Here is a 17,808-nt window from a genome sequence, read left to right as displayed (position 1 = left end):
TCTGTGTGTGTCTCCGTGTGTGTGTCTGTGTGTGTCTCTGTGTGTGTGTGTGTCTGTGTGTCTCTGTGTGTATGTCTGTGTGTGTGTCTGTGTGAGTGTCTGTGTGTGTGTGTCTGTGTGTGTGTGTCTCCGTGTGTGTGTCTGTGTGTGTGTCTGTGTGTGTCTGTGTGTATGTCTGTGTGTGTCTGTGTGTGTCTCTGTATGTGTGTCTGTGTGTGTCTGTGTGTCTCTGTGTGTATGTCTGTGTGTGTCTGTGTGTGTGTCTGTGTGAGTGTGTCTGTGTGTGGGTGTCTCTGTGTGCTGCTCTGGCACCAACAGTCTGTTCAGGCTAGGGGGGTGAGTGAGATGACGTCATCTCTTCACCAGGTGAGTGAGATGACGTCATCTCTTCACCAGGTGAGTGAGATGACGTCATCTCTTCACCAGGTGAGTGAGATGACGTCATCTCACCAGGTGAGTGAGATGACGTCATCTCCCTCACCCCTCCCCACCCGTGACTCTCCCCCCCCCCCCCCCCCCCGTGTCTCAGCCGTGCTGAGTGCTCCGACTGTCACCTTGATGCTGCACAAGAACGTGACGCTGGAGGAGGAGGGGGGTGGTGAGGGGGAGGGTGGTGAGGAGGAGGAGGGTGGTGAGGAGGGGGAGGAGTGTGGTGGTGAGGAGGGTGAGGACTACGAAGATGACGACGACGATGGCTACGACGATGATGACTACGATGATGATGATGAGGGTGATGATGATGATGAGGATGATGATGAGGATGATGATGAGGATGATAGTGGCGACGGTGATGGGGCCGACGGTGATGGCGGGTGACGGTGATAACTACGATGATGATGAGGGTGATGGTGGTGACGGTGATGGTGGCGATGCTGATGATGATGATGAACGTGATAGCGGTGACTCTGATGGCGGTGACGGTGATGATGACGATGAGGGTGATGGCGGTGACAGTGATGGCGGTGACGCTGATGACGATGATGATGGTGATGGCGGTGACAGTGATGGCGGTGATGGGGCCGACGGTGATGGGGCCGACGGTGATGGCGGTGACGGTGATGGCGGTGATGGCAGTGACGGTGATGGCGGTGATGGTGATGGTGATGATGATGATGGCGGTGATGGTGGTGACGCTGATGATGATGATGGCGGTGATGGCGGTGACGGTGATGACGACGACAATGAGTTTTATGACGACGATGACAACGACATCGTCGTCGTCATCGACGACGATGTGGGAGCTGTCCGTGCGGGTCTCCATGAGCAGCGTGTGGAGGAGGAGGATGGCGCAGAGTGACGTGCGCTACCATCTGCAAGCCGAGGTCTCCACAAGGAGGGGTGTCACTAGCACAGTGAGAGTGGGTGGGTGGGTGAGTGGGTGGGTGAGTGGGTGAGTGAGTGGGTGAGTGGGTGAGTGGGTGGGTGGGTGAGTGGGTGGGTGGGTGGGTGAGTGAGTGGGTGAGTGAGTGGGTGGGTGGGTGGGTGGGTGGGTGAGTGGGTGAGTGAGTGAGTGGGTGGGTGAGTGGGTGGGTGGGTGGGTGAGTGGGTGGGTGGGTGGGTGAGTGGGTGAGTGAGTGAGTGGGTGGGTGAGTGGGTGGGTGGGTGAGTGGGTGAGTGGTGGTTGGGTGGGTGAGTGGGTGGTGGTTAGGTGGGTGGGTGAGTGGGTAGGTGGGTGGGTGGGTGGGTGAGTGAGTGAGTGAGTGGATGGGTGGGTGAGTGAGTGGGTGAGTGGGTGAGTGAGTGGGTGAGTGAGTGGGTGAGTGAGTGAATGGGTGAGTGGGTGAGTGAGTGAGTGGGTGAGTGGGTGGGTGAGTGAGTGAGTGGGTGGGTGGGTGAGTGGGTGGGTGAGTGGGTGGGTGAGTGAGTGGGTGAGTGGGTGGGTGGGTGAGTGAGTGAGTGGGTGAGTGAGTGAGTGAGTGGGTGGGTGGGTGGGTAGTGGGTGAGTGGGTGGGTGTGTGAGTGGGTGAGTGAGTGGGTGGGTGGGTGAGTGGGTGAGTGAGTGGGTAAGTGGGTGGGTGAGTGGGTGAGTGGGTGGGTGAGTGGGTGGGTGGGTGAGTGAGTGAGTGGGTGGGTGAGTGAGTGAGTGGGAGGGTGGGTGGGTGAGTGAGTGGGTGGGTGGGTGAGTTGGTGGGTGGGTGGGTGAGTGAGTGAGTGGGTGGGTGAGTGAGTGAGTGGTGGGGCGGGTGGGCGGTTGAGTGGGTGGTTGAGTGGGTGGTTGAGTGGGTGGGTGGTGATGCTACTACTACTGATGATGATGCTATTGCTGCTGCTGCTACTACTGATGATGCTATTGCTGCTGCTGCTGCTACTACTGTTGATGATGATACTCAGGTTAACACGTAGCAGGCTTCGCGACCAATATCATCCATAAGAGGTTTTTGGGTTAGATCACGTAAATATATAAATGATGTGTCGTTAAAACCCGCGACCACCCGACACAGCCAACTCGTGAGGGTTGTCACGTAAACAGAACGTGGCCAATGTACATGTGTGTGTGTTTGGATGGATGGGTTTTGCGAGTTGAGATGATTTAGAAACGCGCTCAGTGCATGTTTGCCGTGTGGCCAGACCACCGATGTGTCATCCACGTAACCCAGCACACTGAGACCCTCTGCTTGCTCCTGCCAGGAGCGCTTTCTGGGATGTCGCTACCGCCACGCGCTGCCTCAGCCTGCAGGCGCCGCTGACTACTGCGTCCGCGTGAGAGTCGTAGTCAACTACCCGCGGTGGAAGACAGGGGAGTGGTCTCCCCTGTCGTGTGTCTCCGTCCCTCCACCACACAGCGCCGTGGGTGAGTGGGTGGGTGGGTGGGTGGGTGGGTGGGTGAGTGGGTGGGTGGGTGAGTGGGTGGGTGGGTGAGTGTGTCAGTGAGTGGGTGGGTGAGTGGGTGGGTGAGTGGGTGGGTGGGTGAGTGAGTGGGTGGGTGAGTGTGTCAGTGAGTGGGTGGGTGGGTGGGTGAGTGTGTGAGTGAGTGGGTGTGTGAATGAGTGGGTGAGTGGGTGAGTGGGTGGGTGGGTGAGTGTGTGAGTGAGTGGGTGTGTGAGTGAGTGGGTGAGTGTGTGAGTGGGTGAGTGAGTGGGTGAGTGAGTGGGTGAGTGGGTGGGTGAGTGAGTGGGTGAGTGTGTGAGTGGGTGAGTGGGTGGGTGAGTGAGTGGGTGAGTGGGTGGGTGAGTGGGTGGGTGAGTGGGTGAGCTGGTGAGTGTGTAAGTGGGTTGGTGATGTGGGTGAGTGGGTGGGTGAGTGAGTGGGTGAGTGGGTGAGTGGGTGAGTGTGTGAGTGGGTGGGTGAGTGGGTGAGTGAGTGAGTGGTGAGTGAGTGAGTGGGTGGATGAGTGAGTGAGTGAGTGGGTGGGTGGGTGAGTGAGTTAGTGAGTGGGTGGGTGGGTGATGTGAGTGAGTGGGTAGGTGGGTGAGTGAGTGGGTGGATGAGTACCGCACCCATTTAGCCCCCCTCTATCCGGCCGAACAAAAGCTGTTTAGGCACGCGGTGGCTGGGCATACGGTCTACATGACCCAGCCAACGCAGCCTTGCCTGCCGGAGGAGCTCACCGATGGGACTTTGTCCAGATCTTTCAAGGATTATGAGCTCCTCACACAATCCAGCCTGGTTAAACCCAGGATGGATCGTAGGCAGGCCAGCCTTAATGTTTTTAAGCGGCGAATATGTTCCATTAGGGGGGTCCACTTTTCGTATGCGTAGAGAAGGGAGGGAATGATTTTGGCCGAGAAGATCTGAAGCTTCGTGCAGAGCGACAGACCAGGTAGCTTCCACACACCGTTACACAACCAATGAAAAGATATTGCCGCTCGACTGATTCGGAGTGAGATCTCTGCTGTTAAACCGGAGCCGGCCATGATCACACTGTCCAGGTATGGGAAACTCTCCACTCTCTCCACAACTGCCCTATCACCAAATGGTGATGTGGGGGTGGAGTGTCCAATGGTACAAAATACCAAGGCAGGTGCTTAGTTTTGGTGGGTCTGATGGTAAGGCCCCACCTCTTAGTGGCACGCTCCAGGTTCATCAGCAGCGCCTCCAAATCCTCCTCTGAGTGAGCAGCAATTACTAGATCATCGGCATACATAACATGGTTGAGCAATAGGGAGCCATCCCTTGACCGCACCTGGGCATCAATCAGCCTCCCATTGTATCTGTACCAGATGGAAATTCCTCTGGTACAGCCATCGAAGGCTTCACGAACTACGTGGTCAAAATAGATGTTCAATAATGTGGGAGCTAGAGGACATCCCTGTTGCACCCCAAGGTAAAAAGGGAATGGCTCTGACTCCCAGCCACGTAGTTTTACCCGGGCCCGCTCACCATCACGAAGGTCCTTAATAATCGTGAGCAGAGGGTCAGGGACTGCAAAAGCACGAACAATGACCCAGAGCCCAGGCCTACTGATGGTATCATAGGCCTTGACCAGGTCAATAAAGCAGAGATGTAGGTCTTGTTGGAATTCCCTCCACCTCTGCTGTAGCAGACGGACAGAAAATATGGCATCTGTGCAGGACCCGCCCTTTCCTGAAACCACATTTGGGCTACGCAAGCCTCTCCTCAGTGTGCCTGGCAAGGCGATGTTGAATAGACACACAGACACACATAGACAGACACACACAGACAGACACAGGCAGATAAAGATCCCCCGTATAGCCTTAACAGACTGTAGGGGCAAGTGCTGTTAGCGAGCACCTATGAAGGCCGGAACGGTACACACAGACAGACACACAGACACAGACAGACACACACATACAGACACACAGACACAGACAGACACACACAGCCACACACAGACAACAACAACCGCCATTTGCCACTAAGTGGTGGTGACATCACCACGACGCTTGTGCCAGGCCACACACACAGACAAACAGACAGCCACAGACACACACAGACACACACGGACAGACACTGCCACACACAGACAAACACAGACACACAGAGACGCACACAAGACAGACAGAAAAGTGATGAAGACCAAAACCTCATCACTAACCTCATACAACAACACTGCTCAGCATCCCACTCTGTCTGTGTCTCTCTGTTTCTCTCTCTGTCTGTATCTGTCTCACTGTGTCTCTCTGTCTGTGTCTCCCTGTCTCTCTGTATCTGTCTCACTGTGTCTCTCTGTCTGTGTCTCCCTGTCTCTCTCTCTGTCTCTCTGTCTGTATCTGTCTCACTGTGTCTCTCTGTCTGTGTCTCCCTGTCTCTCTGTCTGTATCTGTCTCACTGTGTCTCTCTGTCTGTGTCTCTCTGTTTCTCTCTGTCTGTGTCTCCCTGTCTCTCTCTGTCTCTCTGTCTGTATCTGTCTCACTGTGTCTCTCTGTCTGTGTCTCCCTGTCTCTCTGTCTGTATCTGTCTCACTGTGTCTCTCTGTCTGTGTCTCTCTGTTTCTCTCTCTGTTTCTCTGTCTGTGTCTGTCTCTCTCTGTCTCTCTGTCTGTGTCTCCCTGTCTCTCTCTGTCTCTCTGTTTGTATCTGTCTCACTGTGTCTCTCTGTTTCCCCGCGTCTCACCGTATCTCCCCGCGTGTGTCCCCAATCCCGTAGCCACCACCACCACCACCGCCACCACCGCCACCACCACCTCCCGCTCCTCTCGACCCTCGTCCGCGGTGTCTACGGGAGACGAGGCGACGCTCCCCGCCGGTGGCGGTAGCGCCCCCATCAGCTTCATGGCGGCCATAGCGGTGCTGGCGATCCTCCCCTTCGTGGTGTGCACCGCGTGGGGCACACGGAGTGCCGGCAAACGTGGCGGTGAGTGTTGTGGTGGCTATGAGATGTTGACGGTGAGCGTTGTGGTGGCGTTGTGGTGACGTTGTGGTGGCTATGAGATGTTGACGGTGAGCGTTGTGGTGGCGTTGTGGTGGCTATGAGATGTTGACGGTGAGCGTTGTGGTGGCGTTGTGGTGACGTTGTGGTGACGTTGTGGTGGCTATGAGATGTTGACGGTGAGCGTTGTGGTGGCATTGTGGTGGCTATGAGATGTTGCCGGTCAGCGTTGTGGTGGCTATGAGATGTTGACGGTGAGCGTTGTGGTGGCGTTGTGGTGGCTACGGAGATGATGCCGGTGAGCGTTGTGGTGGCGTTGTGGTGGCTATGAGATGTTGACTGCCTCGCCTGGTACACGGGAGGTCGTGGGTTCGATCACGACCCTGACGACGCCTGCTGCTGCTGCTGTGTATTTGGAGTTTGCTCTCCGCACTCTGCGCGATGTTCTCGTTCCCCAGCGGACGAGCAAGGAGGGAGCTCCCCGAGCCTGGTGCCCGAGAGAGATGCCGTCTCTGCCGAGTGCAGGTAGCCACCAACACTAACACCACCAACACCAACACCATCGCCACCACCACCACCAACACCACAGCCACCATCACCACCAACACCAACACTAACACCACCAACACCACCACCACCACCACCATCATCATCACCACCACCGCCACCACCGTCACCACCACCATCACCACCACCACCGCCATCACCACCACCATCACCAACACCATCATCACCACCACCATCACCACCACCATCACCAACACCGCCACCAACACTAACACCATCACCACCAACACTAACACCATCACCACCAACACCAACACCACCGCCACCACCACCATCATCATCACCACCACCGCCACCACCGTCACCACCACCATCACCACCACCACCGCCATCACCACCACCACCGCCACCACCACCATCATCATCATCACCACCACCATCACCATCGCCACCAGCACCACCGCCACCACCACCACCGTCACCACCACCGCCACCACCATCACCACCACCACCATCATCATCACCACCGCCACCACCACTGCCACCACCACCGTCATCGTCACCACCACCACCGTCACCACCACCGCCACCACCACCGCCACCACCGCCACCACCGCCACCACCGCCACCATCACCACCACCGTCACCACCGTCACCACCACCGCCACCACCACCGCCGCCACCGTCACCGCCACCGCCACCATCATCATCATCACCATCACCCGCCACCACCACCATCATCATCACCACCGCCACCACCACCACCATCATCATCACCACCACCGTCACCACCATCACCGCCACCATCACCGCCACCACCGCCGCCACCACCGCCACCACCGCCACCACCATCATCACCACCGCCACCACCACCACCATCCCAGACACTGAGAGTTCTTGACCACCTCGCCTGGTACGCAGGAGGTCGTGGGTTCAATCCATGAAACTGAGAGATGTTGACCACCTCGCCTGGCACGCAGGAGGTCGTGGGTTCAATCCCAGACACTGAGAGATGTTGACCACCTCGCCTGGTACGCAGGAGGTCGTGGGTTCAATCCCAGACACTGAGAGATGTTGACTACCTCGCCTGGCACGCAGGAGGTCGTGGGTTCAATCCCAGACACTGAGAGATGTTGACTACCTCGCCTGGTACGCAGGAGGTCGTGGGTTCAATCCCAGACACTGGGAGATGTTGACCACCTCGCCTGGCACGCAGGAGGTCGTGGGTTCAATCCCAGACACTGAGAGATGTTGACCACCTCGCTTGGCACGCAGGTGGTCGTGGGTTCAATCTCAGACACTGAGAGATGTTGACCACCTCGCCTGGTACGCAGGAGGTCGTGGGTTCAATCCCAGACACTGAGAGATGTTGACCACCTCGCCTGGCACGCAGGAGGTCGTGGGTTCAATCCCAGACACTGAGAGATGTTGACCACCTCGCCTGGTACGCAGGAGGGCGTGGGTTCAATCCCAGACACTGAGAGATGTTGACTACCTCGCCTGGTACGCAGGAGGTCGTGGGTTCAATCCCAGACACTGGGAGATGTTGACCACCTCGCCTGGCACGCAGGAGGTCGTGGGTTCAATCCCAGACACTGAGAGATGTTGACCACCTCGCCTGGCACGCAGGAGGTCGTGGGTTCAATCCCAGACACTGAGAGATGTTGACCACCTCGCCTGGTATGCAGGAGGTCGTGGGTTCAATCCCAGACACTGAGAGATGTTGACCACCTCGCCTGGCACGCAGGAGGTCGTGGGTTCAATCACAGACACTGAGAGATGTTGACCACCTCGCCTGGTACGCAGGAGGTCGTGGGTTCAATCCCAGACACTGAGAGATGTTGACCACCTCGCCTGGCACGCAGGAGGTCGTGGGTTCAATCTCAGACACTGAGAGATGTTGACCACCTCGCCTGGCACGCAGGAGGTCGTGGGTTCAATCCCAGACACTGAGAGATGTTGACTACCTCGCCTGGAACGCAGGAGGTCGTGGGTTCAATCCCAGACACTGAGAGATGTTGACCACCTCGCCTGGAACGCAGGAGGTCGTGGGTTCAATCCCAGACACTGAGAGATGTTGACCACCTCGCCTGGCACGCAGGAGGTCGTGGGTTCAATCCCAGACACTGAGAGATGTTGACTACCTCGCCTGGCACGCAGGAGGTCGTGGGTTCAATCCCAGACACTGGGAGATGTTGACCACCTCGCCTGGCACGCAGGAGGTCGTGGGTTCAATCCCAGACACTGAGAGATGTTGACCAGCTCGCCTGGTACGCAGGAGGTCGTGGGTTCAATCCCAGACACTGAGAGATGTTGACTACCTCGCCTGGTACGCAGGAGGTCGTGGGTTCAATCCCAGACACTGGGAGATGTTGACCACCTCGCCTGGCACGCAGGAGGTCGTGGGTTCAATCCCAGACACTGAGAGATGTTGACTACCTCGCCTGGTACGCAGGAGGTCGTGGGTTCAATCCCAGACACTGGGAGATGTTGACCACCTCGCCTGGCACGCAGGAGGTCGTGGGTTCAATCCCAGGACACTGAGAGATGTTGACTACCTCGCCTGGCACGCAGGAGGTCGTGGGTTCAATCCCAGACACTGAGAGATGTTGACCACCTCGCCTGGCACGCAGGAGGTCGTGGGTTCAATCCCAGACACTGAGAGATGTTGACCACCTCGCCTGGCATGCAGGAGGTCGTGGGTTCAATGCCAGACACTGAGAGATGTGACCACCTCGCCTGGCACGCAGGAGGTCGTGGGTTCAATGCCAGACACTGAGAGATGTTGACCACCTCGCCTGGCACGCAGGAGGTCGTGGGTTCAATGCCAGACACTGAGAGATGTTGACCACCTCGCCTGGCATGCAGGAGGTCGTGGGTTCGATCCCAGACACTGAGAGATGTTGACCACCTCGCCTGGCACACAGGAGGTCGTGGGTTCGATCCCAGACACTGAGAGATGTTGACCACCTCGCCTGGCACGCAGGAGGTCGTGGGTTCGATCCCCACCCTTGACGACGCCCGCCGATGTTTATTCGGTGGTCGCGTGACGTCTTCCGAATTAGAAATGTTTAGTCTACGAAACGGGCGCGAATAAGTTCCACTGTCCGTGCACGCTCACGCGCTGCCCGGTACGTGCGCATCACCCTCGCCTACTTTCTCCGCTCCCTCCAGCGACGAGGAGGCCGCCACGGCGCGGATGACGGAGCGGCACGCGGAGACGGAGGTGTAAGAGGAGAAGAGGTGGAGGATGAGGTGTCAAGAGTCGGAGTCGGAAGTTTGTGTGTTTGTGGGCAAGGCGGCCACTGTAGTAGTACCGTCCTTATTGCTGTTGTTATATTGATGGTGAAAAGTTATTTCTCACCCACCCCCCTCACCCCGACTTTTTATTCAAGCTTTTAGTTGTGTGATGTCCGGTACTCACACAGAGACCCAAAGACTCGCACAGAGACCCACAGACTCACCACACAGACACCCATAGACTCACCACAAATAGACCCACAGACTCATCACACAGAGAGCCACACAGAGGACCCACAGACTCACCACACAGAGACCCACAGACTCACCACACAGAGAACCACAGACTTATCACACAGAGACCCACACAGAGATCCACAGACTCACCACACAGAGACCCACAGACTCACCACACAGAGACCCACAGACTCACCACTCAGAGACCCGTAGACTCACCACACAGAGACCCTTAGACTCACACACAGAGACCCGTAGACTCACCACACAGAGACCCTTAGACTCACACACAGAGACCCATAGACTCACCACACAGAGACCCATAGACCCACCACACAGAGACCCACAGACTCATCACACAGAGACCCATAGACTCACTCACACAGAGACCCATAGACTCACTCACACAGAGACCCATAGACTCACTCACACAGAGACCCATAGACTCACTCACACAGAGACCCATAGACTCACTCACACAGACCTATAGACTCACTCACACAGAGACCCACAGACTCACCACACAGAGACCCACAGACTCACCACTCAGAAACCCGTAGACTCACCACACAGAGACCCACAGACTCACACACAGACCCATAGACTCACCACACAGTGACCCACAGACTCACCACACAGACCCATAGACTCACCACACAGAGACCACAGACTCACCACACAGACCCATAGACTCACCACACAGAGACCCACAGACTCACCACACAGAGACCCACAGACTCACCACACAGAGACCCACAGACTCACCACACAGAGACCCACAGACTCACCAGACCCACAGACTCACCACACAGAGACCCACAGACTCACCACACAGAGACCCACAGACTCACCACAGGGACCCACAGACTCACCACACAGAGACCCACAGACTCACCACACTGACCCATACAGGTGTAATAAGTGTCTCCGACACGCTAAGAACTCAAGTCGTTTATTAATAAATCTATGGCACAGCTGGTTGTCGCTTGTCTCTCACTGCGGAGTGATGATGATCGCCGCACCGGGAACTTCTTTTAGGCCGAGTTGACCTTGGGGAGGCCCCACGACCGGTTCAGATAATAGTCAACTGTTTTTGGCCGTAAAATAAAAAATGAAAATAAAAAAATAATAGAAATAATATAAATAAAATAATAAATCACGACGTTTCGGGGGCAACACAAGCTGCCTACGTCAGGTGTAAAAAGGCAGCAAAGTAACTGCACGTCGTGATTAATAATGTTATTTATTAAAAATATTGATTTATTTATTATTATCTATCTCTACTGTAGTCTATGGGTCTCTGTGACCCCCCCCCCCTCCGTGCGGATCGTGAATCGAGGTCAGAATCGACCGACGGCTTGCAATCGAAGTCGATTCTAACGTTATCGCATGGAGGAATCGATTGCTCTCGATCCACGGATCGATCCGACGCCATCACCGAGAACCAAATCGCAATGGAGGGAGACGCCATCAGCTCCCAGCGAGTCGCGAAGTTGCCACCACCTCCACCTCCTCCACCACCTCCACCACCTCCTCCACCTCAATTGCCTCGCGACATCAACGACCCTCCCACAGCAGCAGCGGCAGCGGAATCAGCAACAACGAAGTCAACACCCGCCACTGAGGCCTACACCGCCATGCAGCCTGCGGCCTCTGCCCAAGCCGCGTCGCATTCTGCGGGGGAGATTCAGGCGAGGGTCGGTGGCGGCGAGGAGGAGGAGGAGGAAGATGATGAAGCGATGGAGCTGCTGACCGTCATGACCGTCGATCTAATCACCGGCTACGTAGCTCACCTGACGCAACAGCCGGAGCAGCGGCGGCAGCTCCGCAAGCAGCAGCAGGAGCAGCAGCAGCAGCCTGTGCATCAGCGACTGCAGCAGCGGCAGCGGCAGCTTCAGGAGGTGCAGGAGCAGCTCCCGGAGTTGCAGCGACATCTCGAGCTGGCGCAGCAGCAGCAGCGGCAGCGGGCGGAGACGCTCTGGCAGCAGCAGCTCCAGCACATGCAGCATGTGCAGCAGCAGCTCCAGCAGGTGCAGCGGCAACAGGAGCTTGTGCAGCAGGTGCAGGAGCAGATGCAGAAGGTGCAGCGGCAACAGGAGCTTGTGCAACAGCTGCAGGAGCAGGAGCTTGTGCAGCAGCAACAGAAGCTTGTGCAGCAGCAGGAGCAGCAGCAGCAGGAGCAGCTGCAGAAGGTGCTGCAGCTGCTACAGGAAGTGCAGGAGCAGCAGCTGACGCATCGGTTCGAGCAGCTGCAGCTAATGCAACAGGAGCATCTGGAGCAGTCGCAGCAGTTCGAGGACCTTCAGGAGCTGCGGCGGCAACTCCAGCGGCAGGTGCGGGAGGCCGGGGCGCAGCTGCAGACCTCCCAGCGGCTGCTGCGTGCGGAGCGGCTGCAGGAGGCGTTCGACACCCGAGGAGACGTCTTGCTGGCAGAGTTCGAAGCCTCCATCCCGGACTTTGTGAGCGGCGCGGAGCGGCTGGCGAAGCGAGTGGAGCCGCGCCGGCTGGTCGTGACCATGGCCTGGAAGGTTCTCAACGGAGCGCCCCTGAGCTGGGACGGCGTCCTGTCCGCGGTGGTGTACTGCGCGCTGCTCGTCAAGAGCCTCGGGGCCTGCGGGCGGCTGGGAGACTCGGAGAAGACGCGGCCCCCTGACGGACCTGGTGGCCGCTGTGCTGCTGGTCGAACGCAGAAGCTGGCTCATGGAGCACGGAGGCTGGGTGAGGGGTTACACACCACCAACACCGCCACCACCAACACCACCGCCACCACCAACACCACCACCAACACCACTACCGTCGCCAACACCACCACCAACCACACCACTACCACCACCACCACCAACACCACTACCGTCGCCACCATCAACACCACCGCCACCACCAACACCACCACCAACACCACCACCAACACCACTACCGTCGCCACCACCAACACCACCACCAACACCACTACCGTCGCCACCATCAACACCACCACCAACACCACCACCACCACCAACACCACTACCGTCGCCACCACCACCAACACCACTACCACCACCAACACCACCACCAACACCACTACCACCACACCACACCACCGCCACCACCAACACCACCACCAACACCACTAACCGTCGCCACCACCAACACCACCACTAACACACTACCGTCGCCACCACCAACACCACCACTAACACCAACACCACCACCGGTCGCCACAGCCACCACTACACACCACTAGCGCAGCCACTCACAGGGGTGTCTTCTTCCCATATTTGAGGGCACCTCAGCTCGTCAGCAGGGGTTATCCCCACTTTGTGCCATGATGTTTTCCAGGCTGAGGGATTTCCCCTCCCCCAGGTCCTGCACAGAAATGCTCAGCAAATCTGCAAACCTGTTCCTGGGGGTCGTAGATTGAATCTCCGTTCTTTCCCCTAAGGATGGTAATAGGTGTGGCGCTGCAGGTTACTTTTTTGATGGAATTAAAGAGCGAGTTGTGATCGTGGGTCCATTGAGGCAGACTCCATCTCCTCAGCAACACACGACCACCAACCATACCTTGCAGCGCCTCACGGCTCTCCGAAACCTCCGAGCGAAGGCTGCGCTAAGGCCTCATTCTCTGACAGTGGGATGCTGTAGAGTCTACAGCATCCCCTGTCAGAGAATGAGGCTACAGTCTACAGTGTAGACGATGAGAGTGGGCCTGTCGCTTTTTCTCAACCAGCATGAACACCTACTCTGTCAGCCAGGGTCTCTGGGGAGGTCTGGACGGTGTACCCAAAGCAGCCATTGCAGCTGCATGAGCCACAGTCCTAAACCTTGCTCATTTCCCCTCGACATCAGGAGTGGGGGGATGATGCAAACCCCAGCCGCAAGCGATTGATGCAATTCTCGCTTACAACTTTCATCAGCTAGCTGAGACCAGGCCACTATGGGTTTGAAATGGGGTCCTGGGTGTACACCCACCACCGGAGTGGGAGAATGGCAGACACATCTACAGATGACAAATGGGCAGTGTCTCATTACCCAGTGTCTCACTACCCAGTGTCTCACCACCCAGTGTCTGCACCACCCAGTGTCTCTCTACCCAGTGTCTCACTACCCAATGTCTCACTACCCAGTGTCTCACTACCCAGTGTCTCTCTACCCAGTGTCTCACTACCCAGTGTGTCTCTCTACCCAGTGTCTCACCACCCAGTGTCTCTACCCAGTGTCTCACTACCCAGTGTCTCACCACCCAGTGTCTCACACCCAGTGTCTCTCTACCCAGTGTCTCACTACCCAGTGTCTCACTACCCAGTGCACTACCCAGTGTCTCACTACCCAGTGTCTCTCTACCCAGTGTCTCACTACCCATTGTCTCACTACCCAGTGTCTCTCTATCCAGTGTCTCGCTACCCAGTGTCCCACTACCCGTGACTCGCTACCCAGTGTCTCACTACCCAGTGTCTCATACCCAGTGTCTCACCACCCAGTGTCTCACTACCCAGTGTCTCACCACCCAGTGTCTCACTAGCAGTGTCTCACCACCCAGTGTCTCACTACCCAGTGTCTCACCACCCAGTGTCTCACTACCCAATGCTCACTACCCAGTGTCTCTCTACCCAGTGTCTCTCTACCCAGTGTCTCACCACCCAGTGTCTCTCTACCCAGTGTCTCACTACCCAGTGTCTCACTACCCAGTGTCTCACTACCAGTGACTCACCACCAGTGTCTCACCACCCAGTGTTCTCTACCCAGTGTCTCACTACCCAGTGTCTCACTACCCAGTGTCTCTCTACCCAGGTCTCACTACCCAGTGTCTCTCTACCCAGTGTCTCACTACCCAGTGTCTCACTACTCAGTATCTCACTACCCAGTGTCTCACTACCCAGTTCTCTATCCAGTGTCTCACTACCCCAGTGTCTCACTACCCAGTGTCTCTCTACCCAGTGTCTCACTACCCAGTGTCTCACTACCCAGTGTCTCTCTACCCAGTGTCTCACTACCCAGTGTCTCACCACCCAGTGTCTCACTACCCAGTGTCTCACTACCCAGTGTCTACCCAGTGTCTCACTACCCAGTGTCTCACTACCCAGTGTCTCACTACCCAGTGTCTCACTACCCAGTGTCTCACTACCCAGTGACTCACCGTGTGATGATGATGGTGGTGATGATGGTGGTGATGATGGTGGTGGTGATGATGATGATGATGGTGGTGGTGATGATGGATGGTGGTGGTGGTGATGGTGGTGGTGGTGGTGATGATGATGGTGGTGATGTTGGTGGTGTGATGATGATGGTGGTGATGGTGGTGATGATGATGATGGTGGTGGTGGTGATGATGATGATGGTGGTGGTGGTGGTGGATGGTGGTGGTGGTGATGATGGTGGTGGTGATGGTGGTGATGATGATGGTGGTGGTGATGGTGGTGATGATGATGATGGTGATGATGATGATGGTGGTGATGATGATGGTGATGATGATGGTGGTGATGATGATAATGATGATGGTGGTGATGGTGGTGATTATGATGATGATGGGGCTCCGTTCTGTTTCTCCTTGGTGCTGCCACACGGAGGGTTCCTGCGAGCGCTCGAGCCGGGGACTCCCACCTAGGAGAGGAGCCACAGACGTCGAGCTCCGACGGGCAGCGGCAGTGGAGACGAGTAGAGAGAGAGGAGAGAGTGAGGAGAGAGTGAGGGGAGAGAGTGAGGAGAGAGAGTGAGGAGAGTGAGGGGAGAGAGTGAGGAGAGAGAGAGGAGAGAGACAGAGAGAGGAGAGAGACAGAGTGAGGAGAGGGGAGAGAGAGAGGAGAGAGTGAGGAGAGAGAGAAAGTGAGGAGAGAGAGTGAGGAGTGAGAGAAAGCGCATCGTAATTTCTGAATCGTGATGTAAACATTTTAAACTTGAGGGAATTCATGTCTTGGCAGTGGCAATGAGAGATGCAAACATTGAAATGGTTCGGGGCTTGAATCGGATGAAAATTCAGAGGCGTTAAAACGTGCAAACTACCAACTGAAATGTTCATTATTTTAAAGAAATTCCACAATAACAATTGTCGTGGGGTACGTGTTGCTGTGTGCGTTTACTCAATTTGACTTGAAGTCTTCCCGCAGAAATCTGCTTCCACAGGAACAAAACATACAGCCAAGGAATTGTGGTGACGTGTTGTTTTAAATTGTCTGAATTTTTGTAAAACACTTTTAAGTCACAACATCAGACAGTAGTTTTGATCGTTGATGAATAATGTTTGTGTGTTTAGCGTCACCGACATAAAGTGCGTGCAAGTAAGTCGTGATTTTTAAACGTAATCTTCACTTATCATGGAACACAAATCTGAGTAGTAGTAGTATCAAGGCACGGAGCTGTGTGAACATAAAGCTGGATACTCGCAGTCACCTCAAGTCATTCTCATGTTCTGAGAAAAGGATTATTTGAAACTCTTAGTTTTTTTCGGGAAAAAACAAGTTTTAAATAAGTCATATAAATAATTAAATAAAATTATAATTTTATTTAATTATAATGTCTAAGCCACGCAGGAAAACATAAAAAATGCTAAATACCGGTGAGTGTTGACCGAGTGATTGATGTGAAACTCTCTGCAATAAATGTGACTTGTTGCGTCTCTTAAAACATCTGTGCTGTTCTCTCGCCGCCGTGCTGCAGGAACAATGTTCCTGGAGGATTTCTGCTTTTGTTTAAATCCACGTTTTACGTGACACCCGCAGTGAGTCCAACTGGGTCACAGACGTAGTGGGAGCACGCTGCTTCACCAACTCAACACAACACCAGCTGCACTTGGGGTGTTCAATGCCCATCTACCCCACGCTACGCAGAGGTCGCAACCGGGTACCCCATACCCGTACTCTACCCCATACCCATACCCTACCTGATACCCGTACTCTACCCCATACCATACCCTACCTGATACCCGTATCTACCCCATACCCATACCCTACCTGATACCGGTACTCTACCCCATACCCATACCCTACCCATACTCGACCCTACCCATACCCTACCCGATACCGTACTCTACCCCATACCCGTACCCTACCTGATACCCGTACTCTACCCGATACCCGTACTCTACCCGATACCTGTACCCTACCCGATACCCGTACTACCCGATACCTGTACCCTACCCGATACCCGTACCCTACCCGATACCCGTACCCTACCAGATACCCGTACCCTACCTGATACCCGTACGATACCCGTACCCTACCTGATACCTGTACCCTACCCGTACCCTACCCGATACCCGTACCCTACCTGACCCGTACCCGATACCCGTACCCTACCCGATACCCGACTACCCATACCGGGTACGGGTAGACCGTGAGTCACTGGTGAGTCACCGTTTGTCACTCATTTCCCAACGTCTTGTCTTCTCACAATTCAAGTTCCTAGAATCAACCCACCCGCGCCTGCAACATGGCTTCATCCCAGAGGTCGCAATCAGGTACCCGATACCCGTACCCGTACCTACCCGTACCCGGCGGGTATCGGGTACGGTACGGGTACTGACACTGTCTTTCTGACAGACCTGTTCTGAGGGCGGCTGCTTGTGTTGTGGCCGAAACGTCATGAGAATTGTATTTTATGACATACACACCACACCACACACACCACACACACCACACCACACACACCACACACACACACACACGACAGACACACACCCCACACCACCACCACACACCATACACAAACACACACCACACACACACACACCACCACAACCACACACCACACATACCACACACACACCCAACACCACACACACACACCCACACACACCACACACACCACCACACACCCCACACACACACACACCACACACCAACACACTCCACACACCACACACACACCACACACTCCACACACCACACACACACCACACACCACCACAACACCACACCACACACACACCCCACACACACACACACACACACCACACACACTCAGCACACACTTCACAACTCACGTCATCCTTTGTTTTCTTTCCTCTCTCTCCGCTCTCTCTCTCTCTGGTGATTTCGCTAAAGTCACAGACACATGCCCCGGCAATAGCCGTAACGCAACTTT

The 17,808-nt window shown here is 55.7% G+C and overlaps 1 long non-coding RNA gene across 1 annotated transcript; it reads left to right on the top strand.

The window, feature by feature from the left end:
- The first annotated feature begins 5,693 nt into the window (after positions 1 to 5,693).
- Positions 5,694 to 9,708, top strand: LOC133339317 (uncharacterized). The gene is made up of 3 exons (XR_009754707.1): positions 5,694 to 5,754; positions 6,228 to 6,294; positions 9,451 to 9,708. It is a non-coding gene; the product is annotated as an uncharacterized LOC133339317 (long non-coding RNA).
- Positions 9,709 to 17,808: the final 8,100 nt, after the last annotated feature.

This window comes from Lethenteron reissneri, unplaced genomic scaffold, assembly GCF_015708825.2.
Source record: "Lethenteron reissneri isolate LAM-NWPU_2019-01 unplaced genomic scaffold, ASM1570882v1 scaffold_1795, whole genome shotgun sequence".
NCBI classification, from domain to species: Eukaryota; Metazoa; Chordata; class Hyperoartia; order Petromyzontiformes; family Petromyzontidae; genus Lethenteron; species Lethenteron reissneri.
Note: the sequence above shows the minus strand (reverse complement) of the source record. Positions and strands in the feature narration are given on the sequence as shown.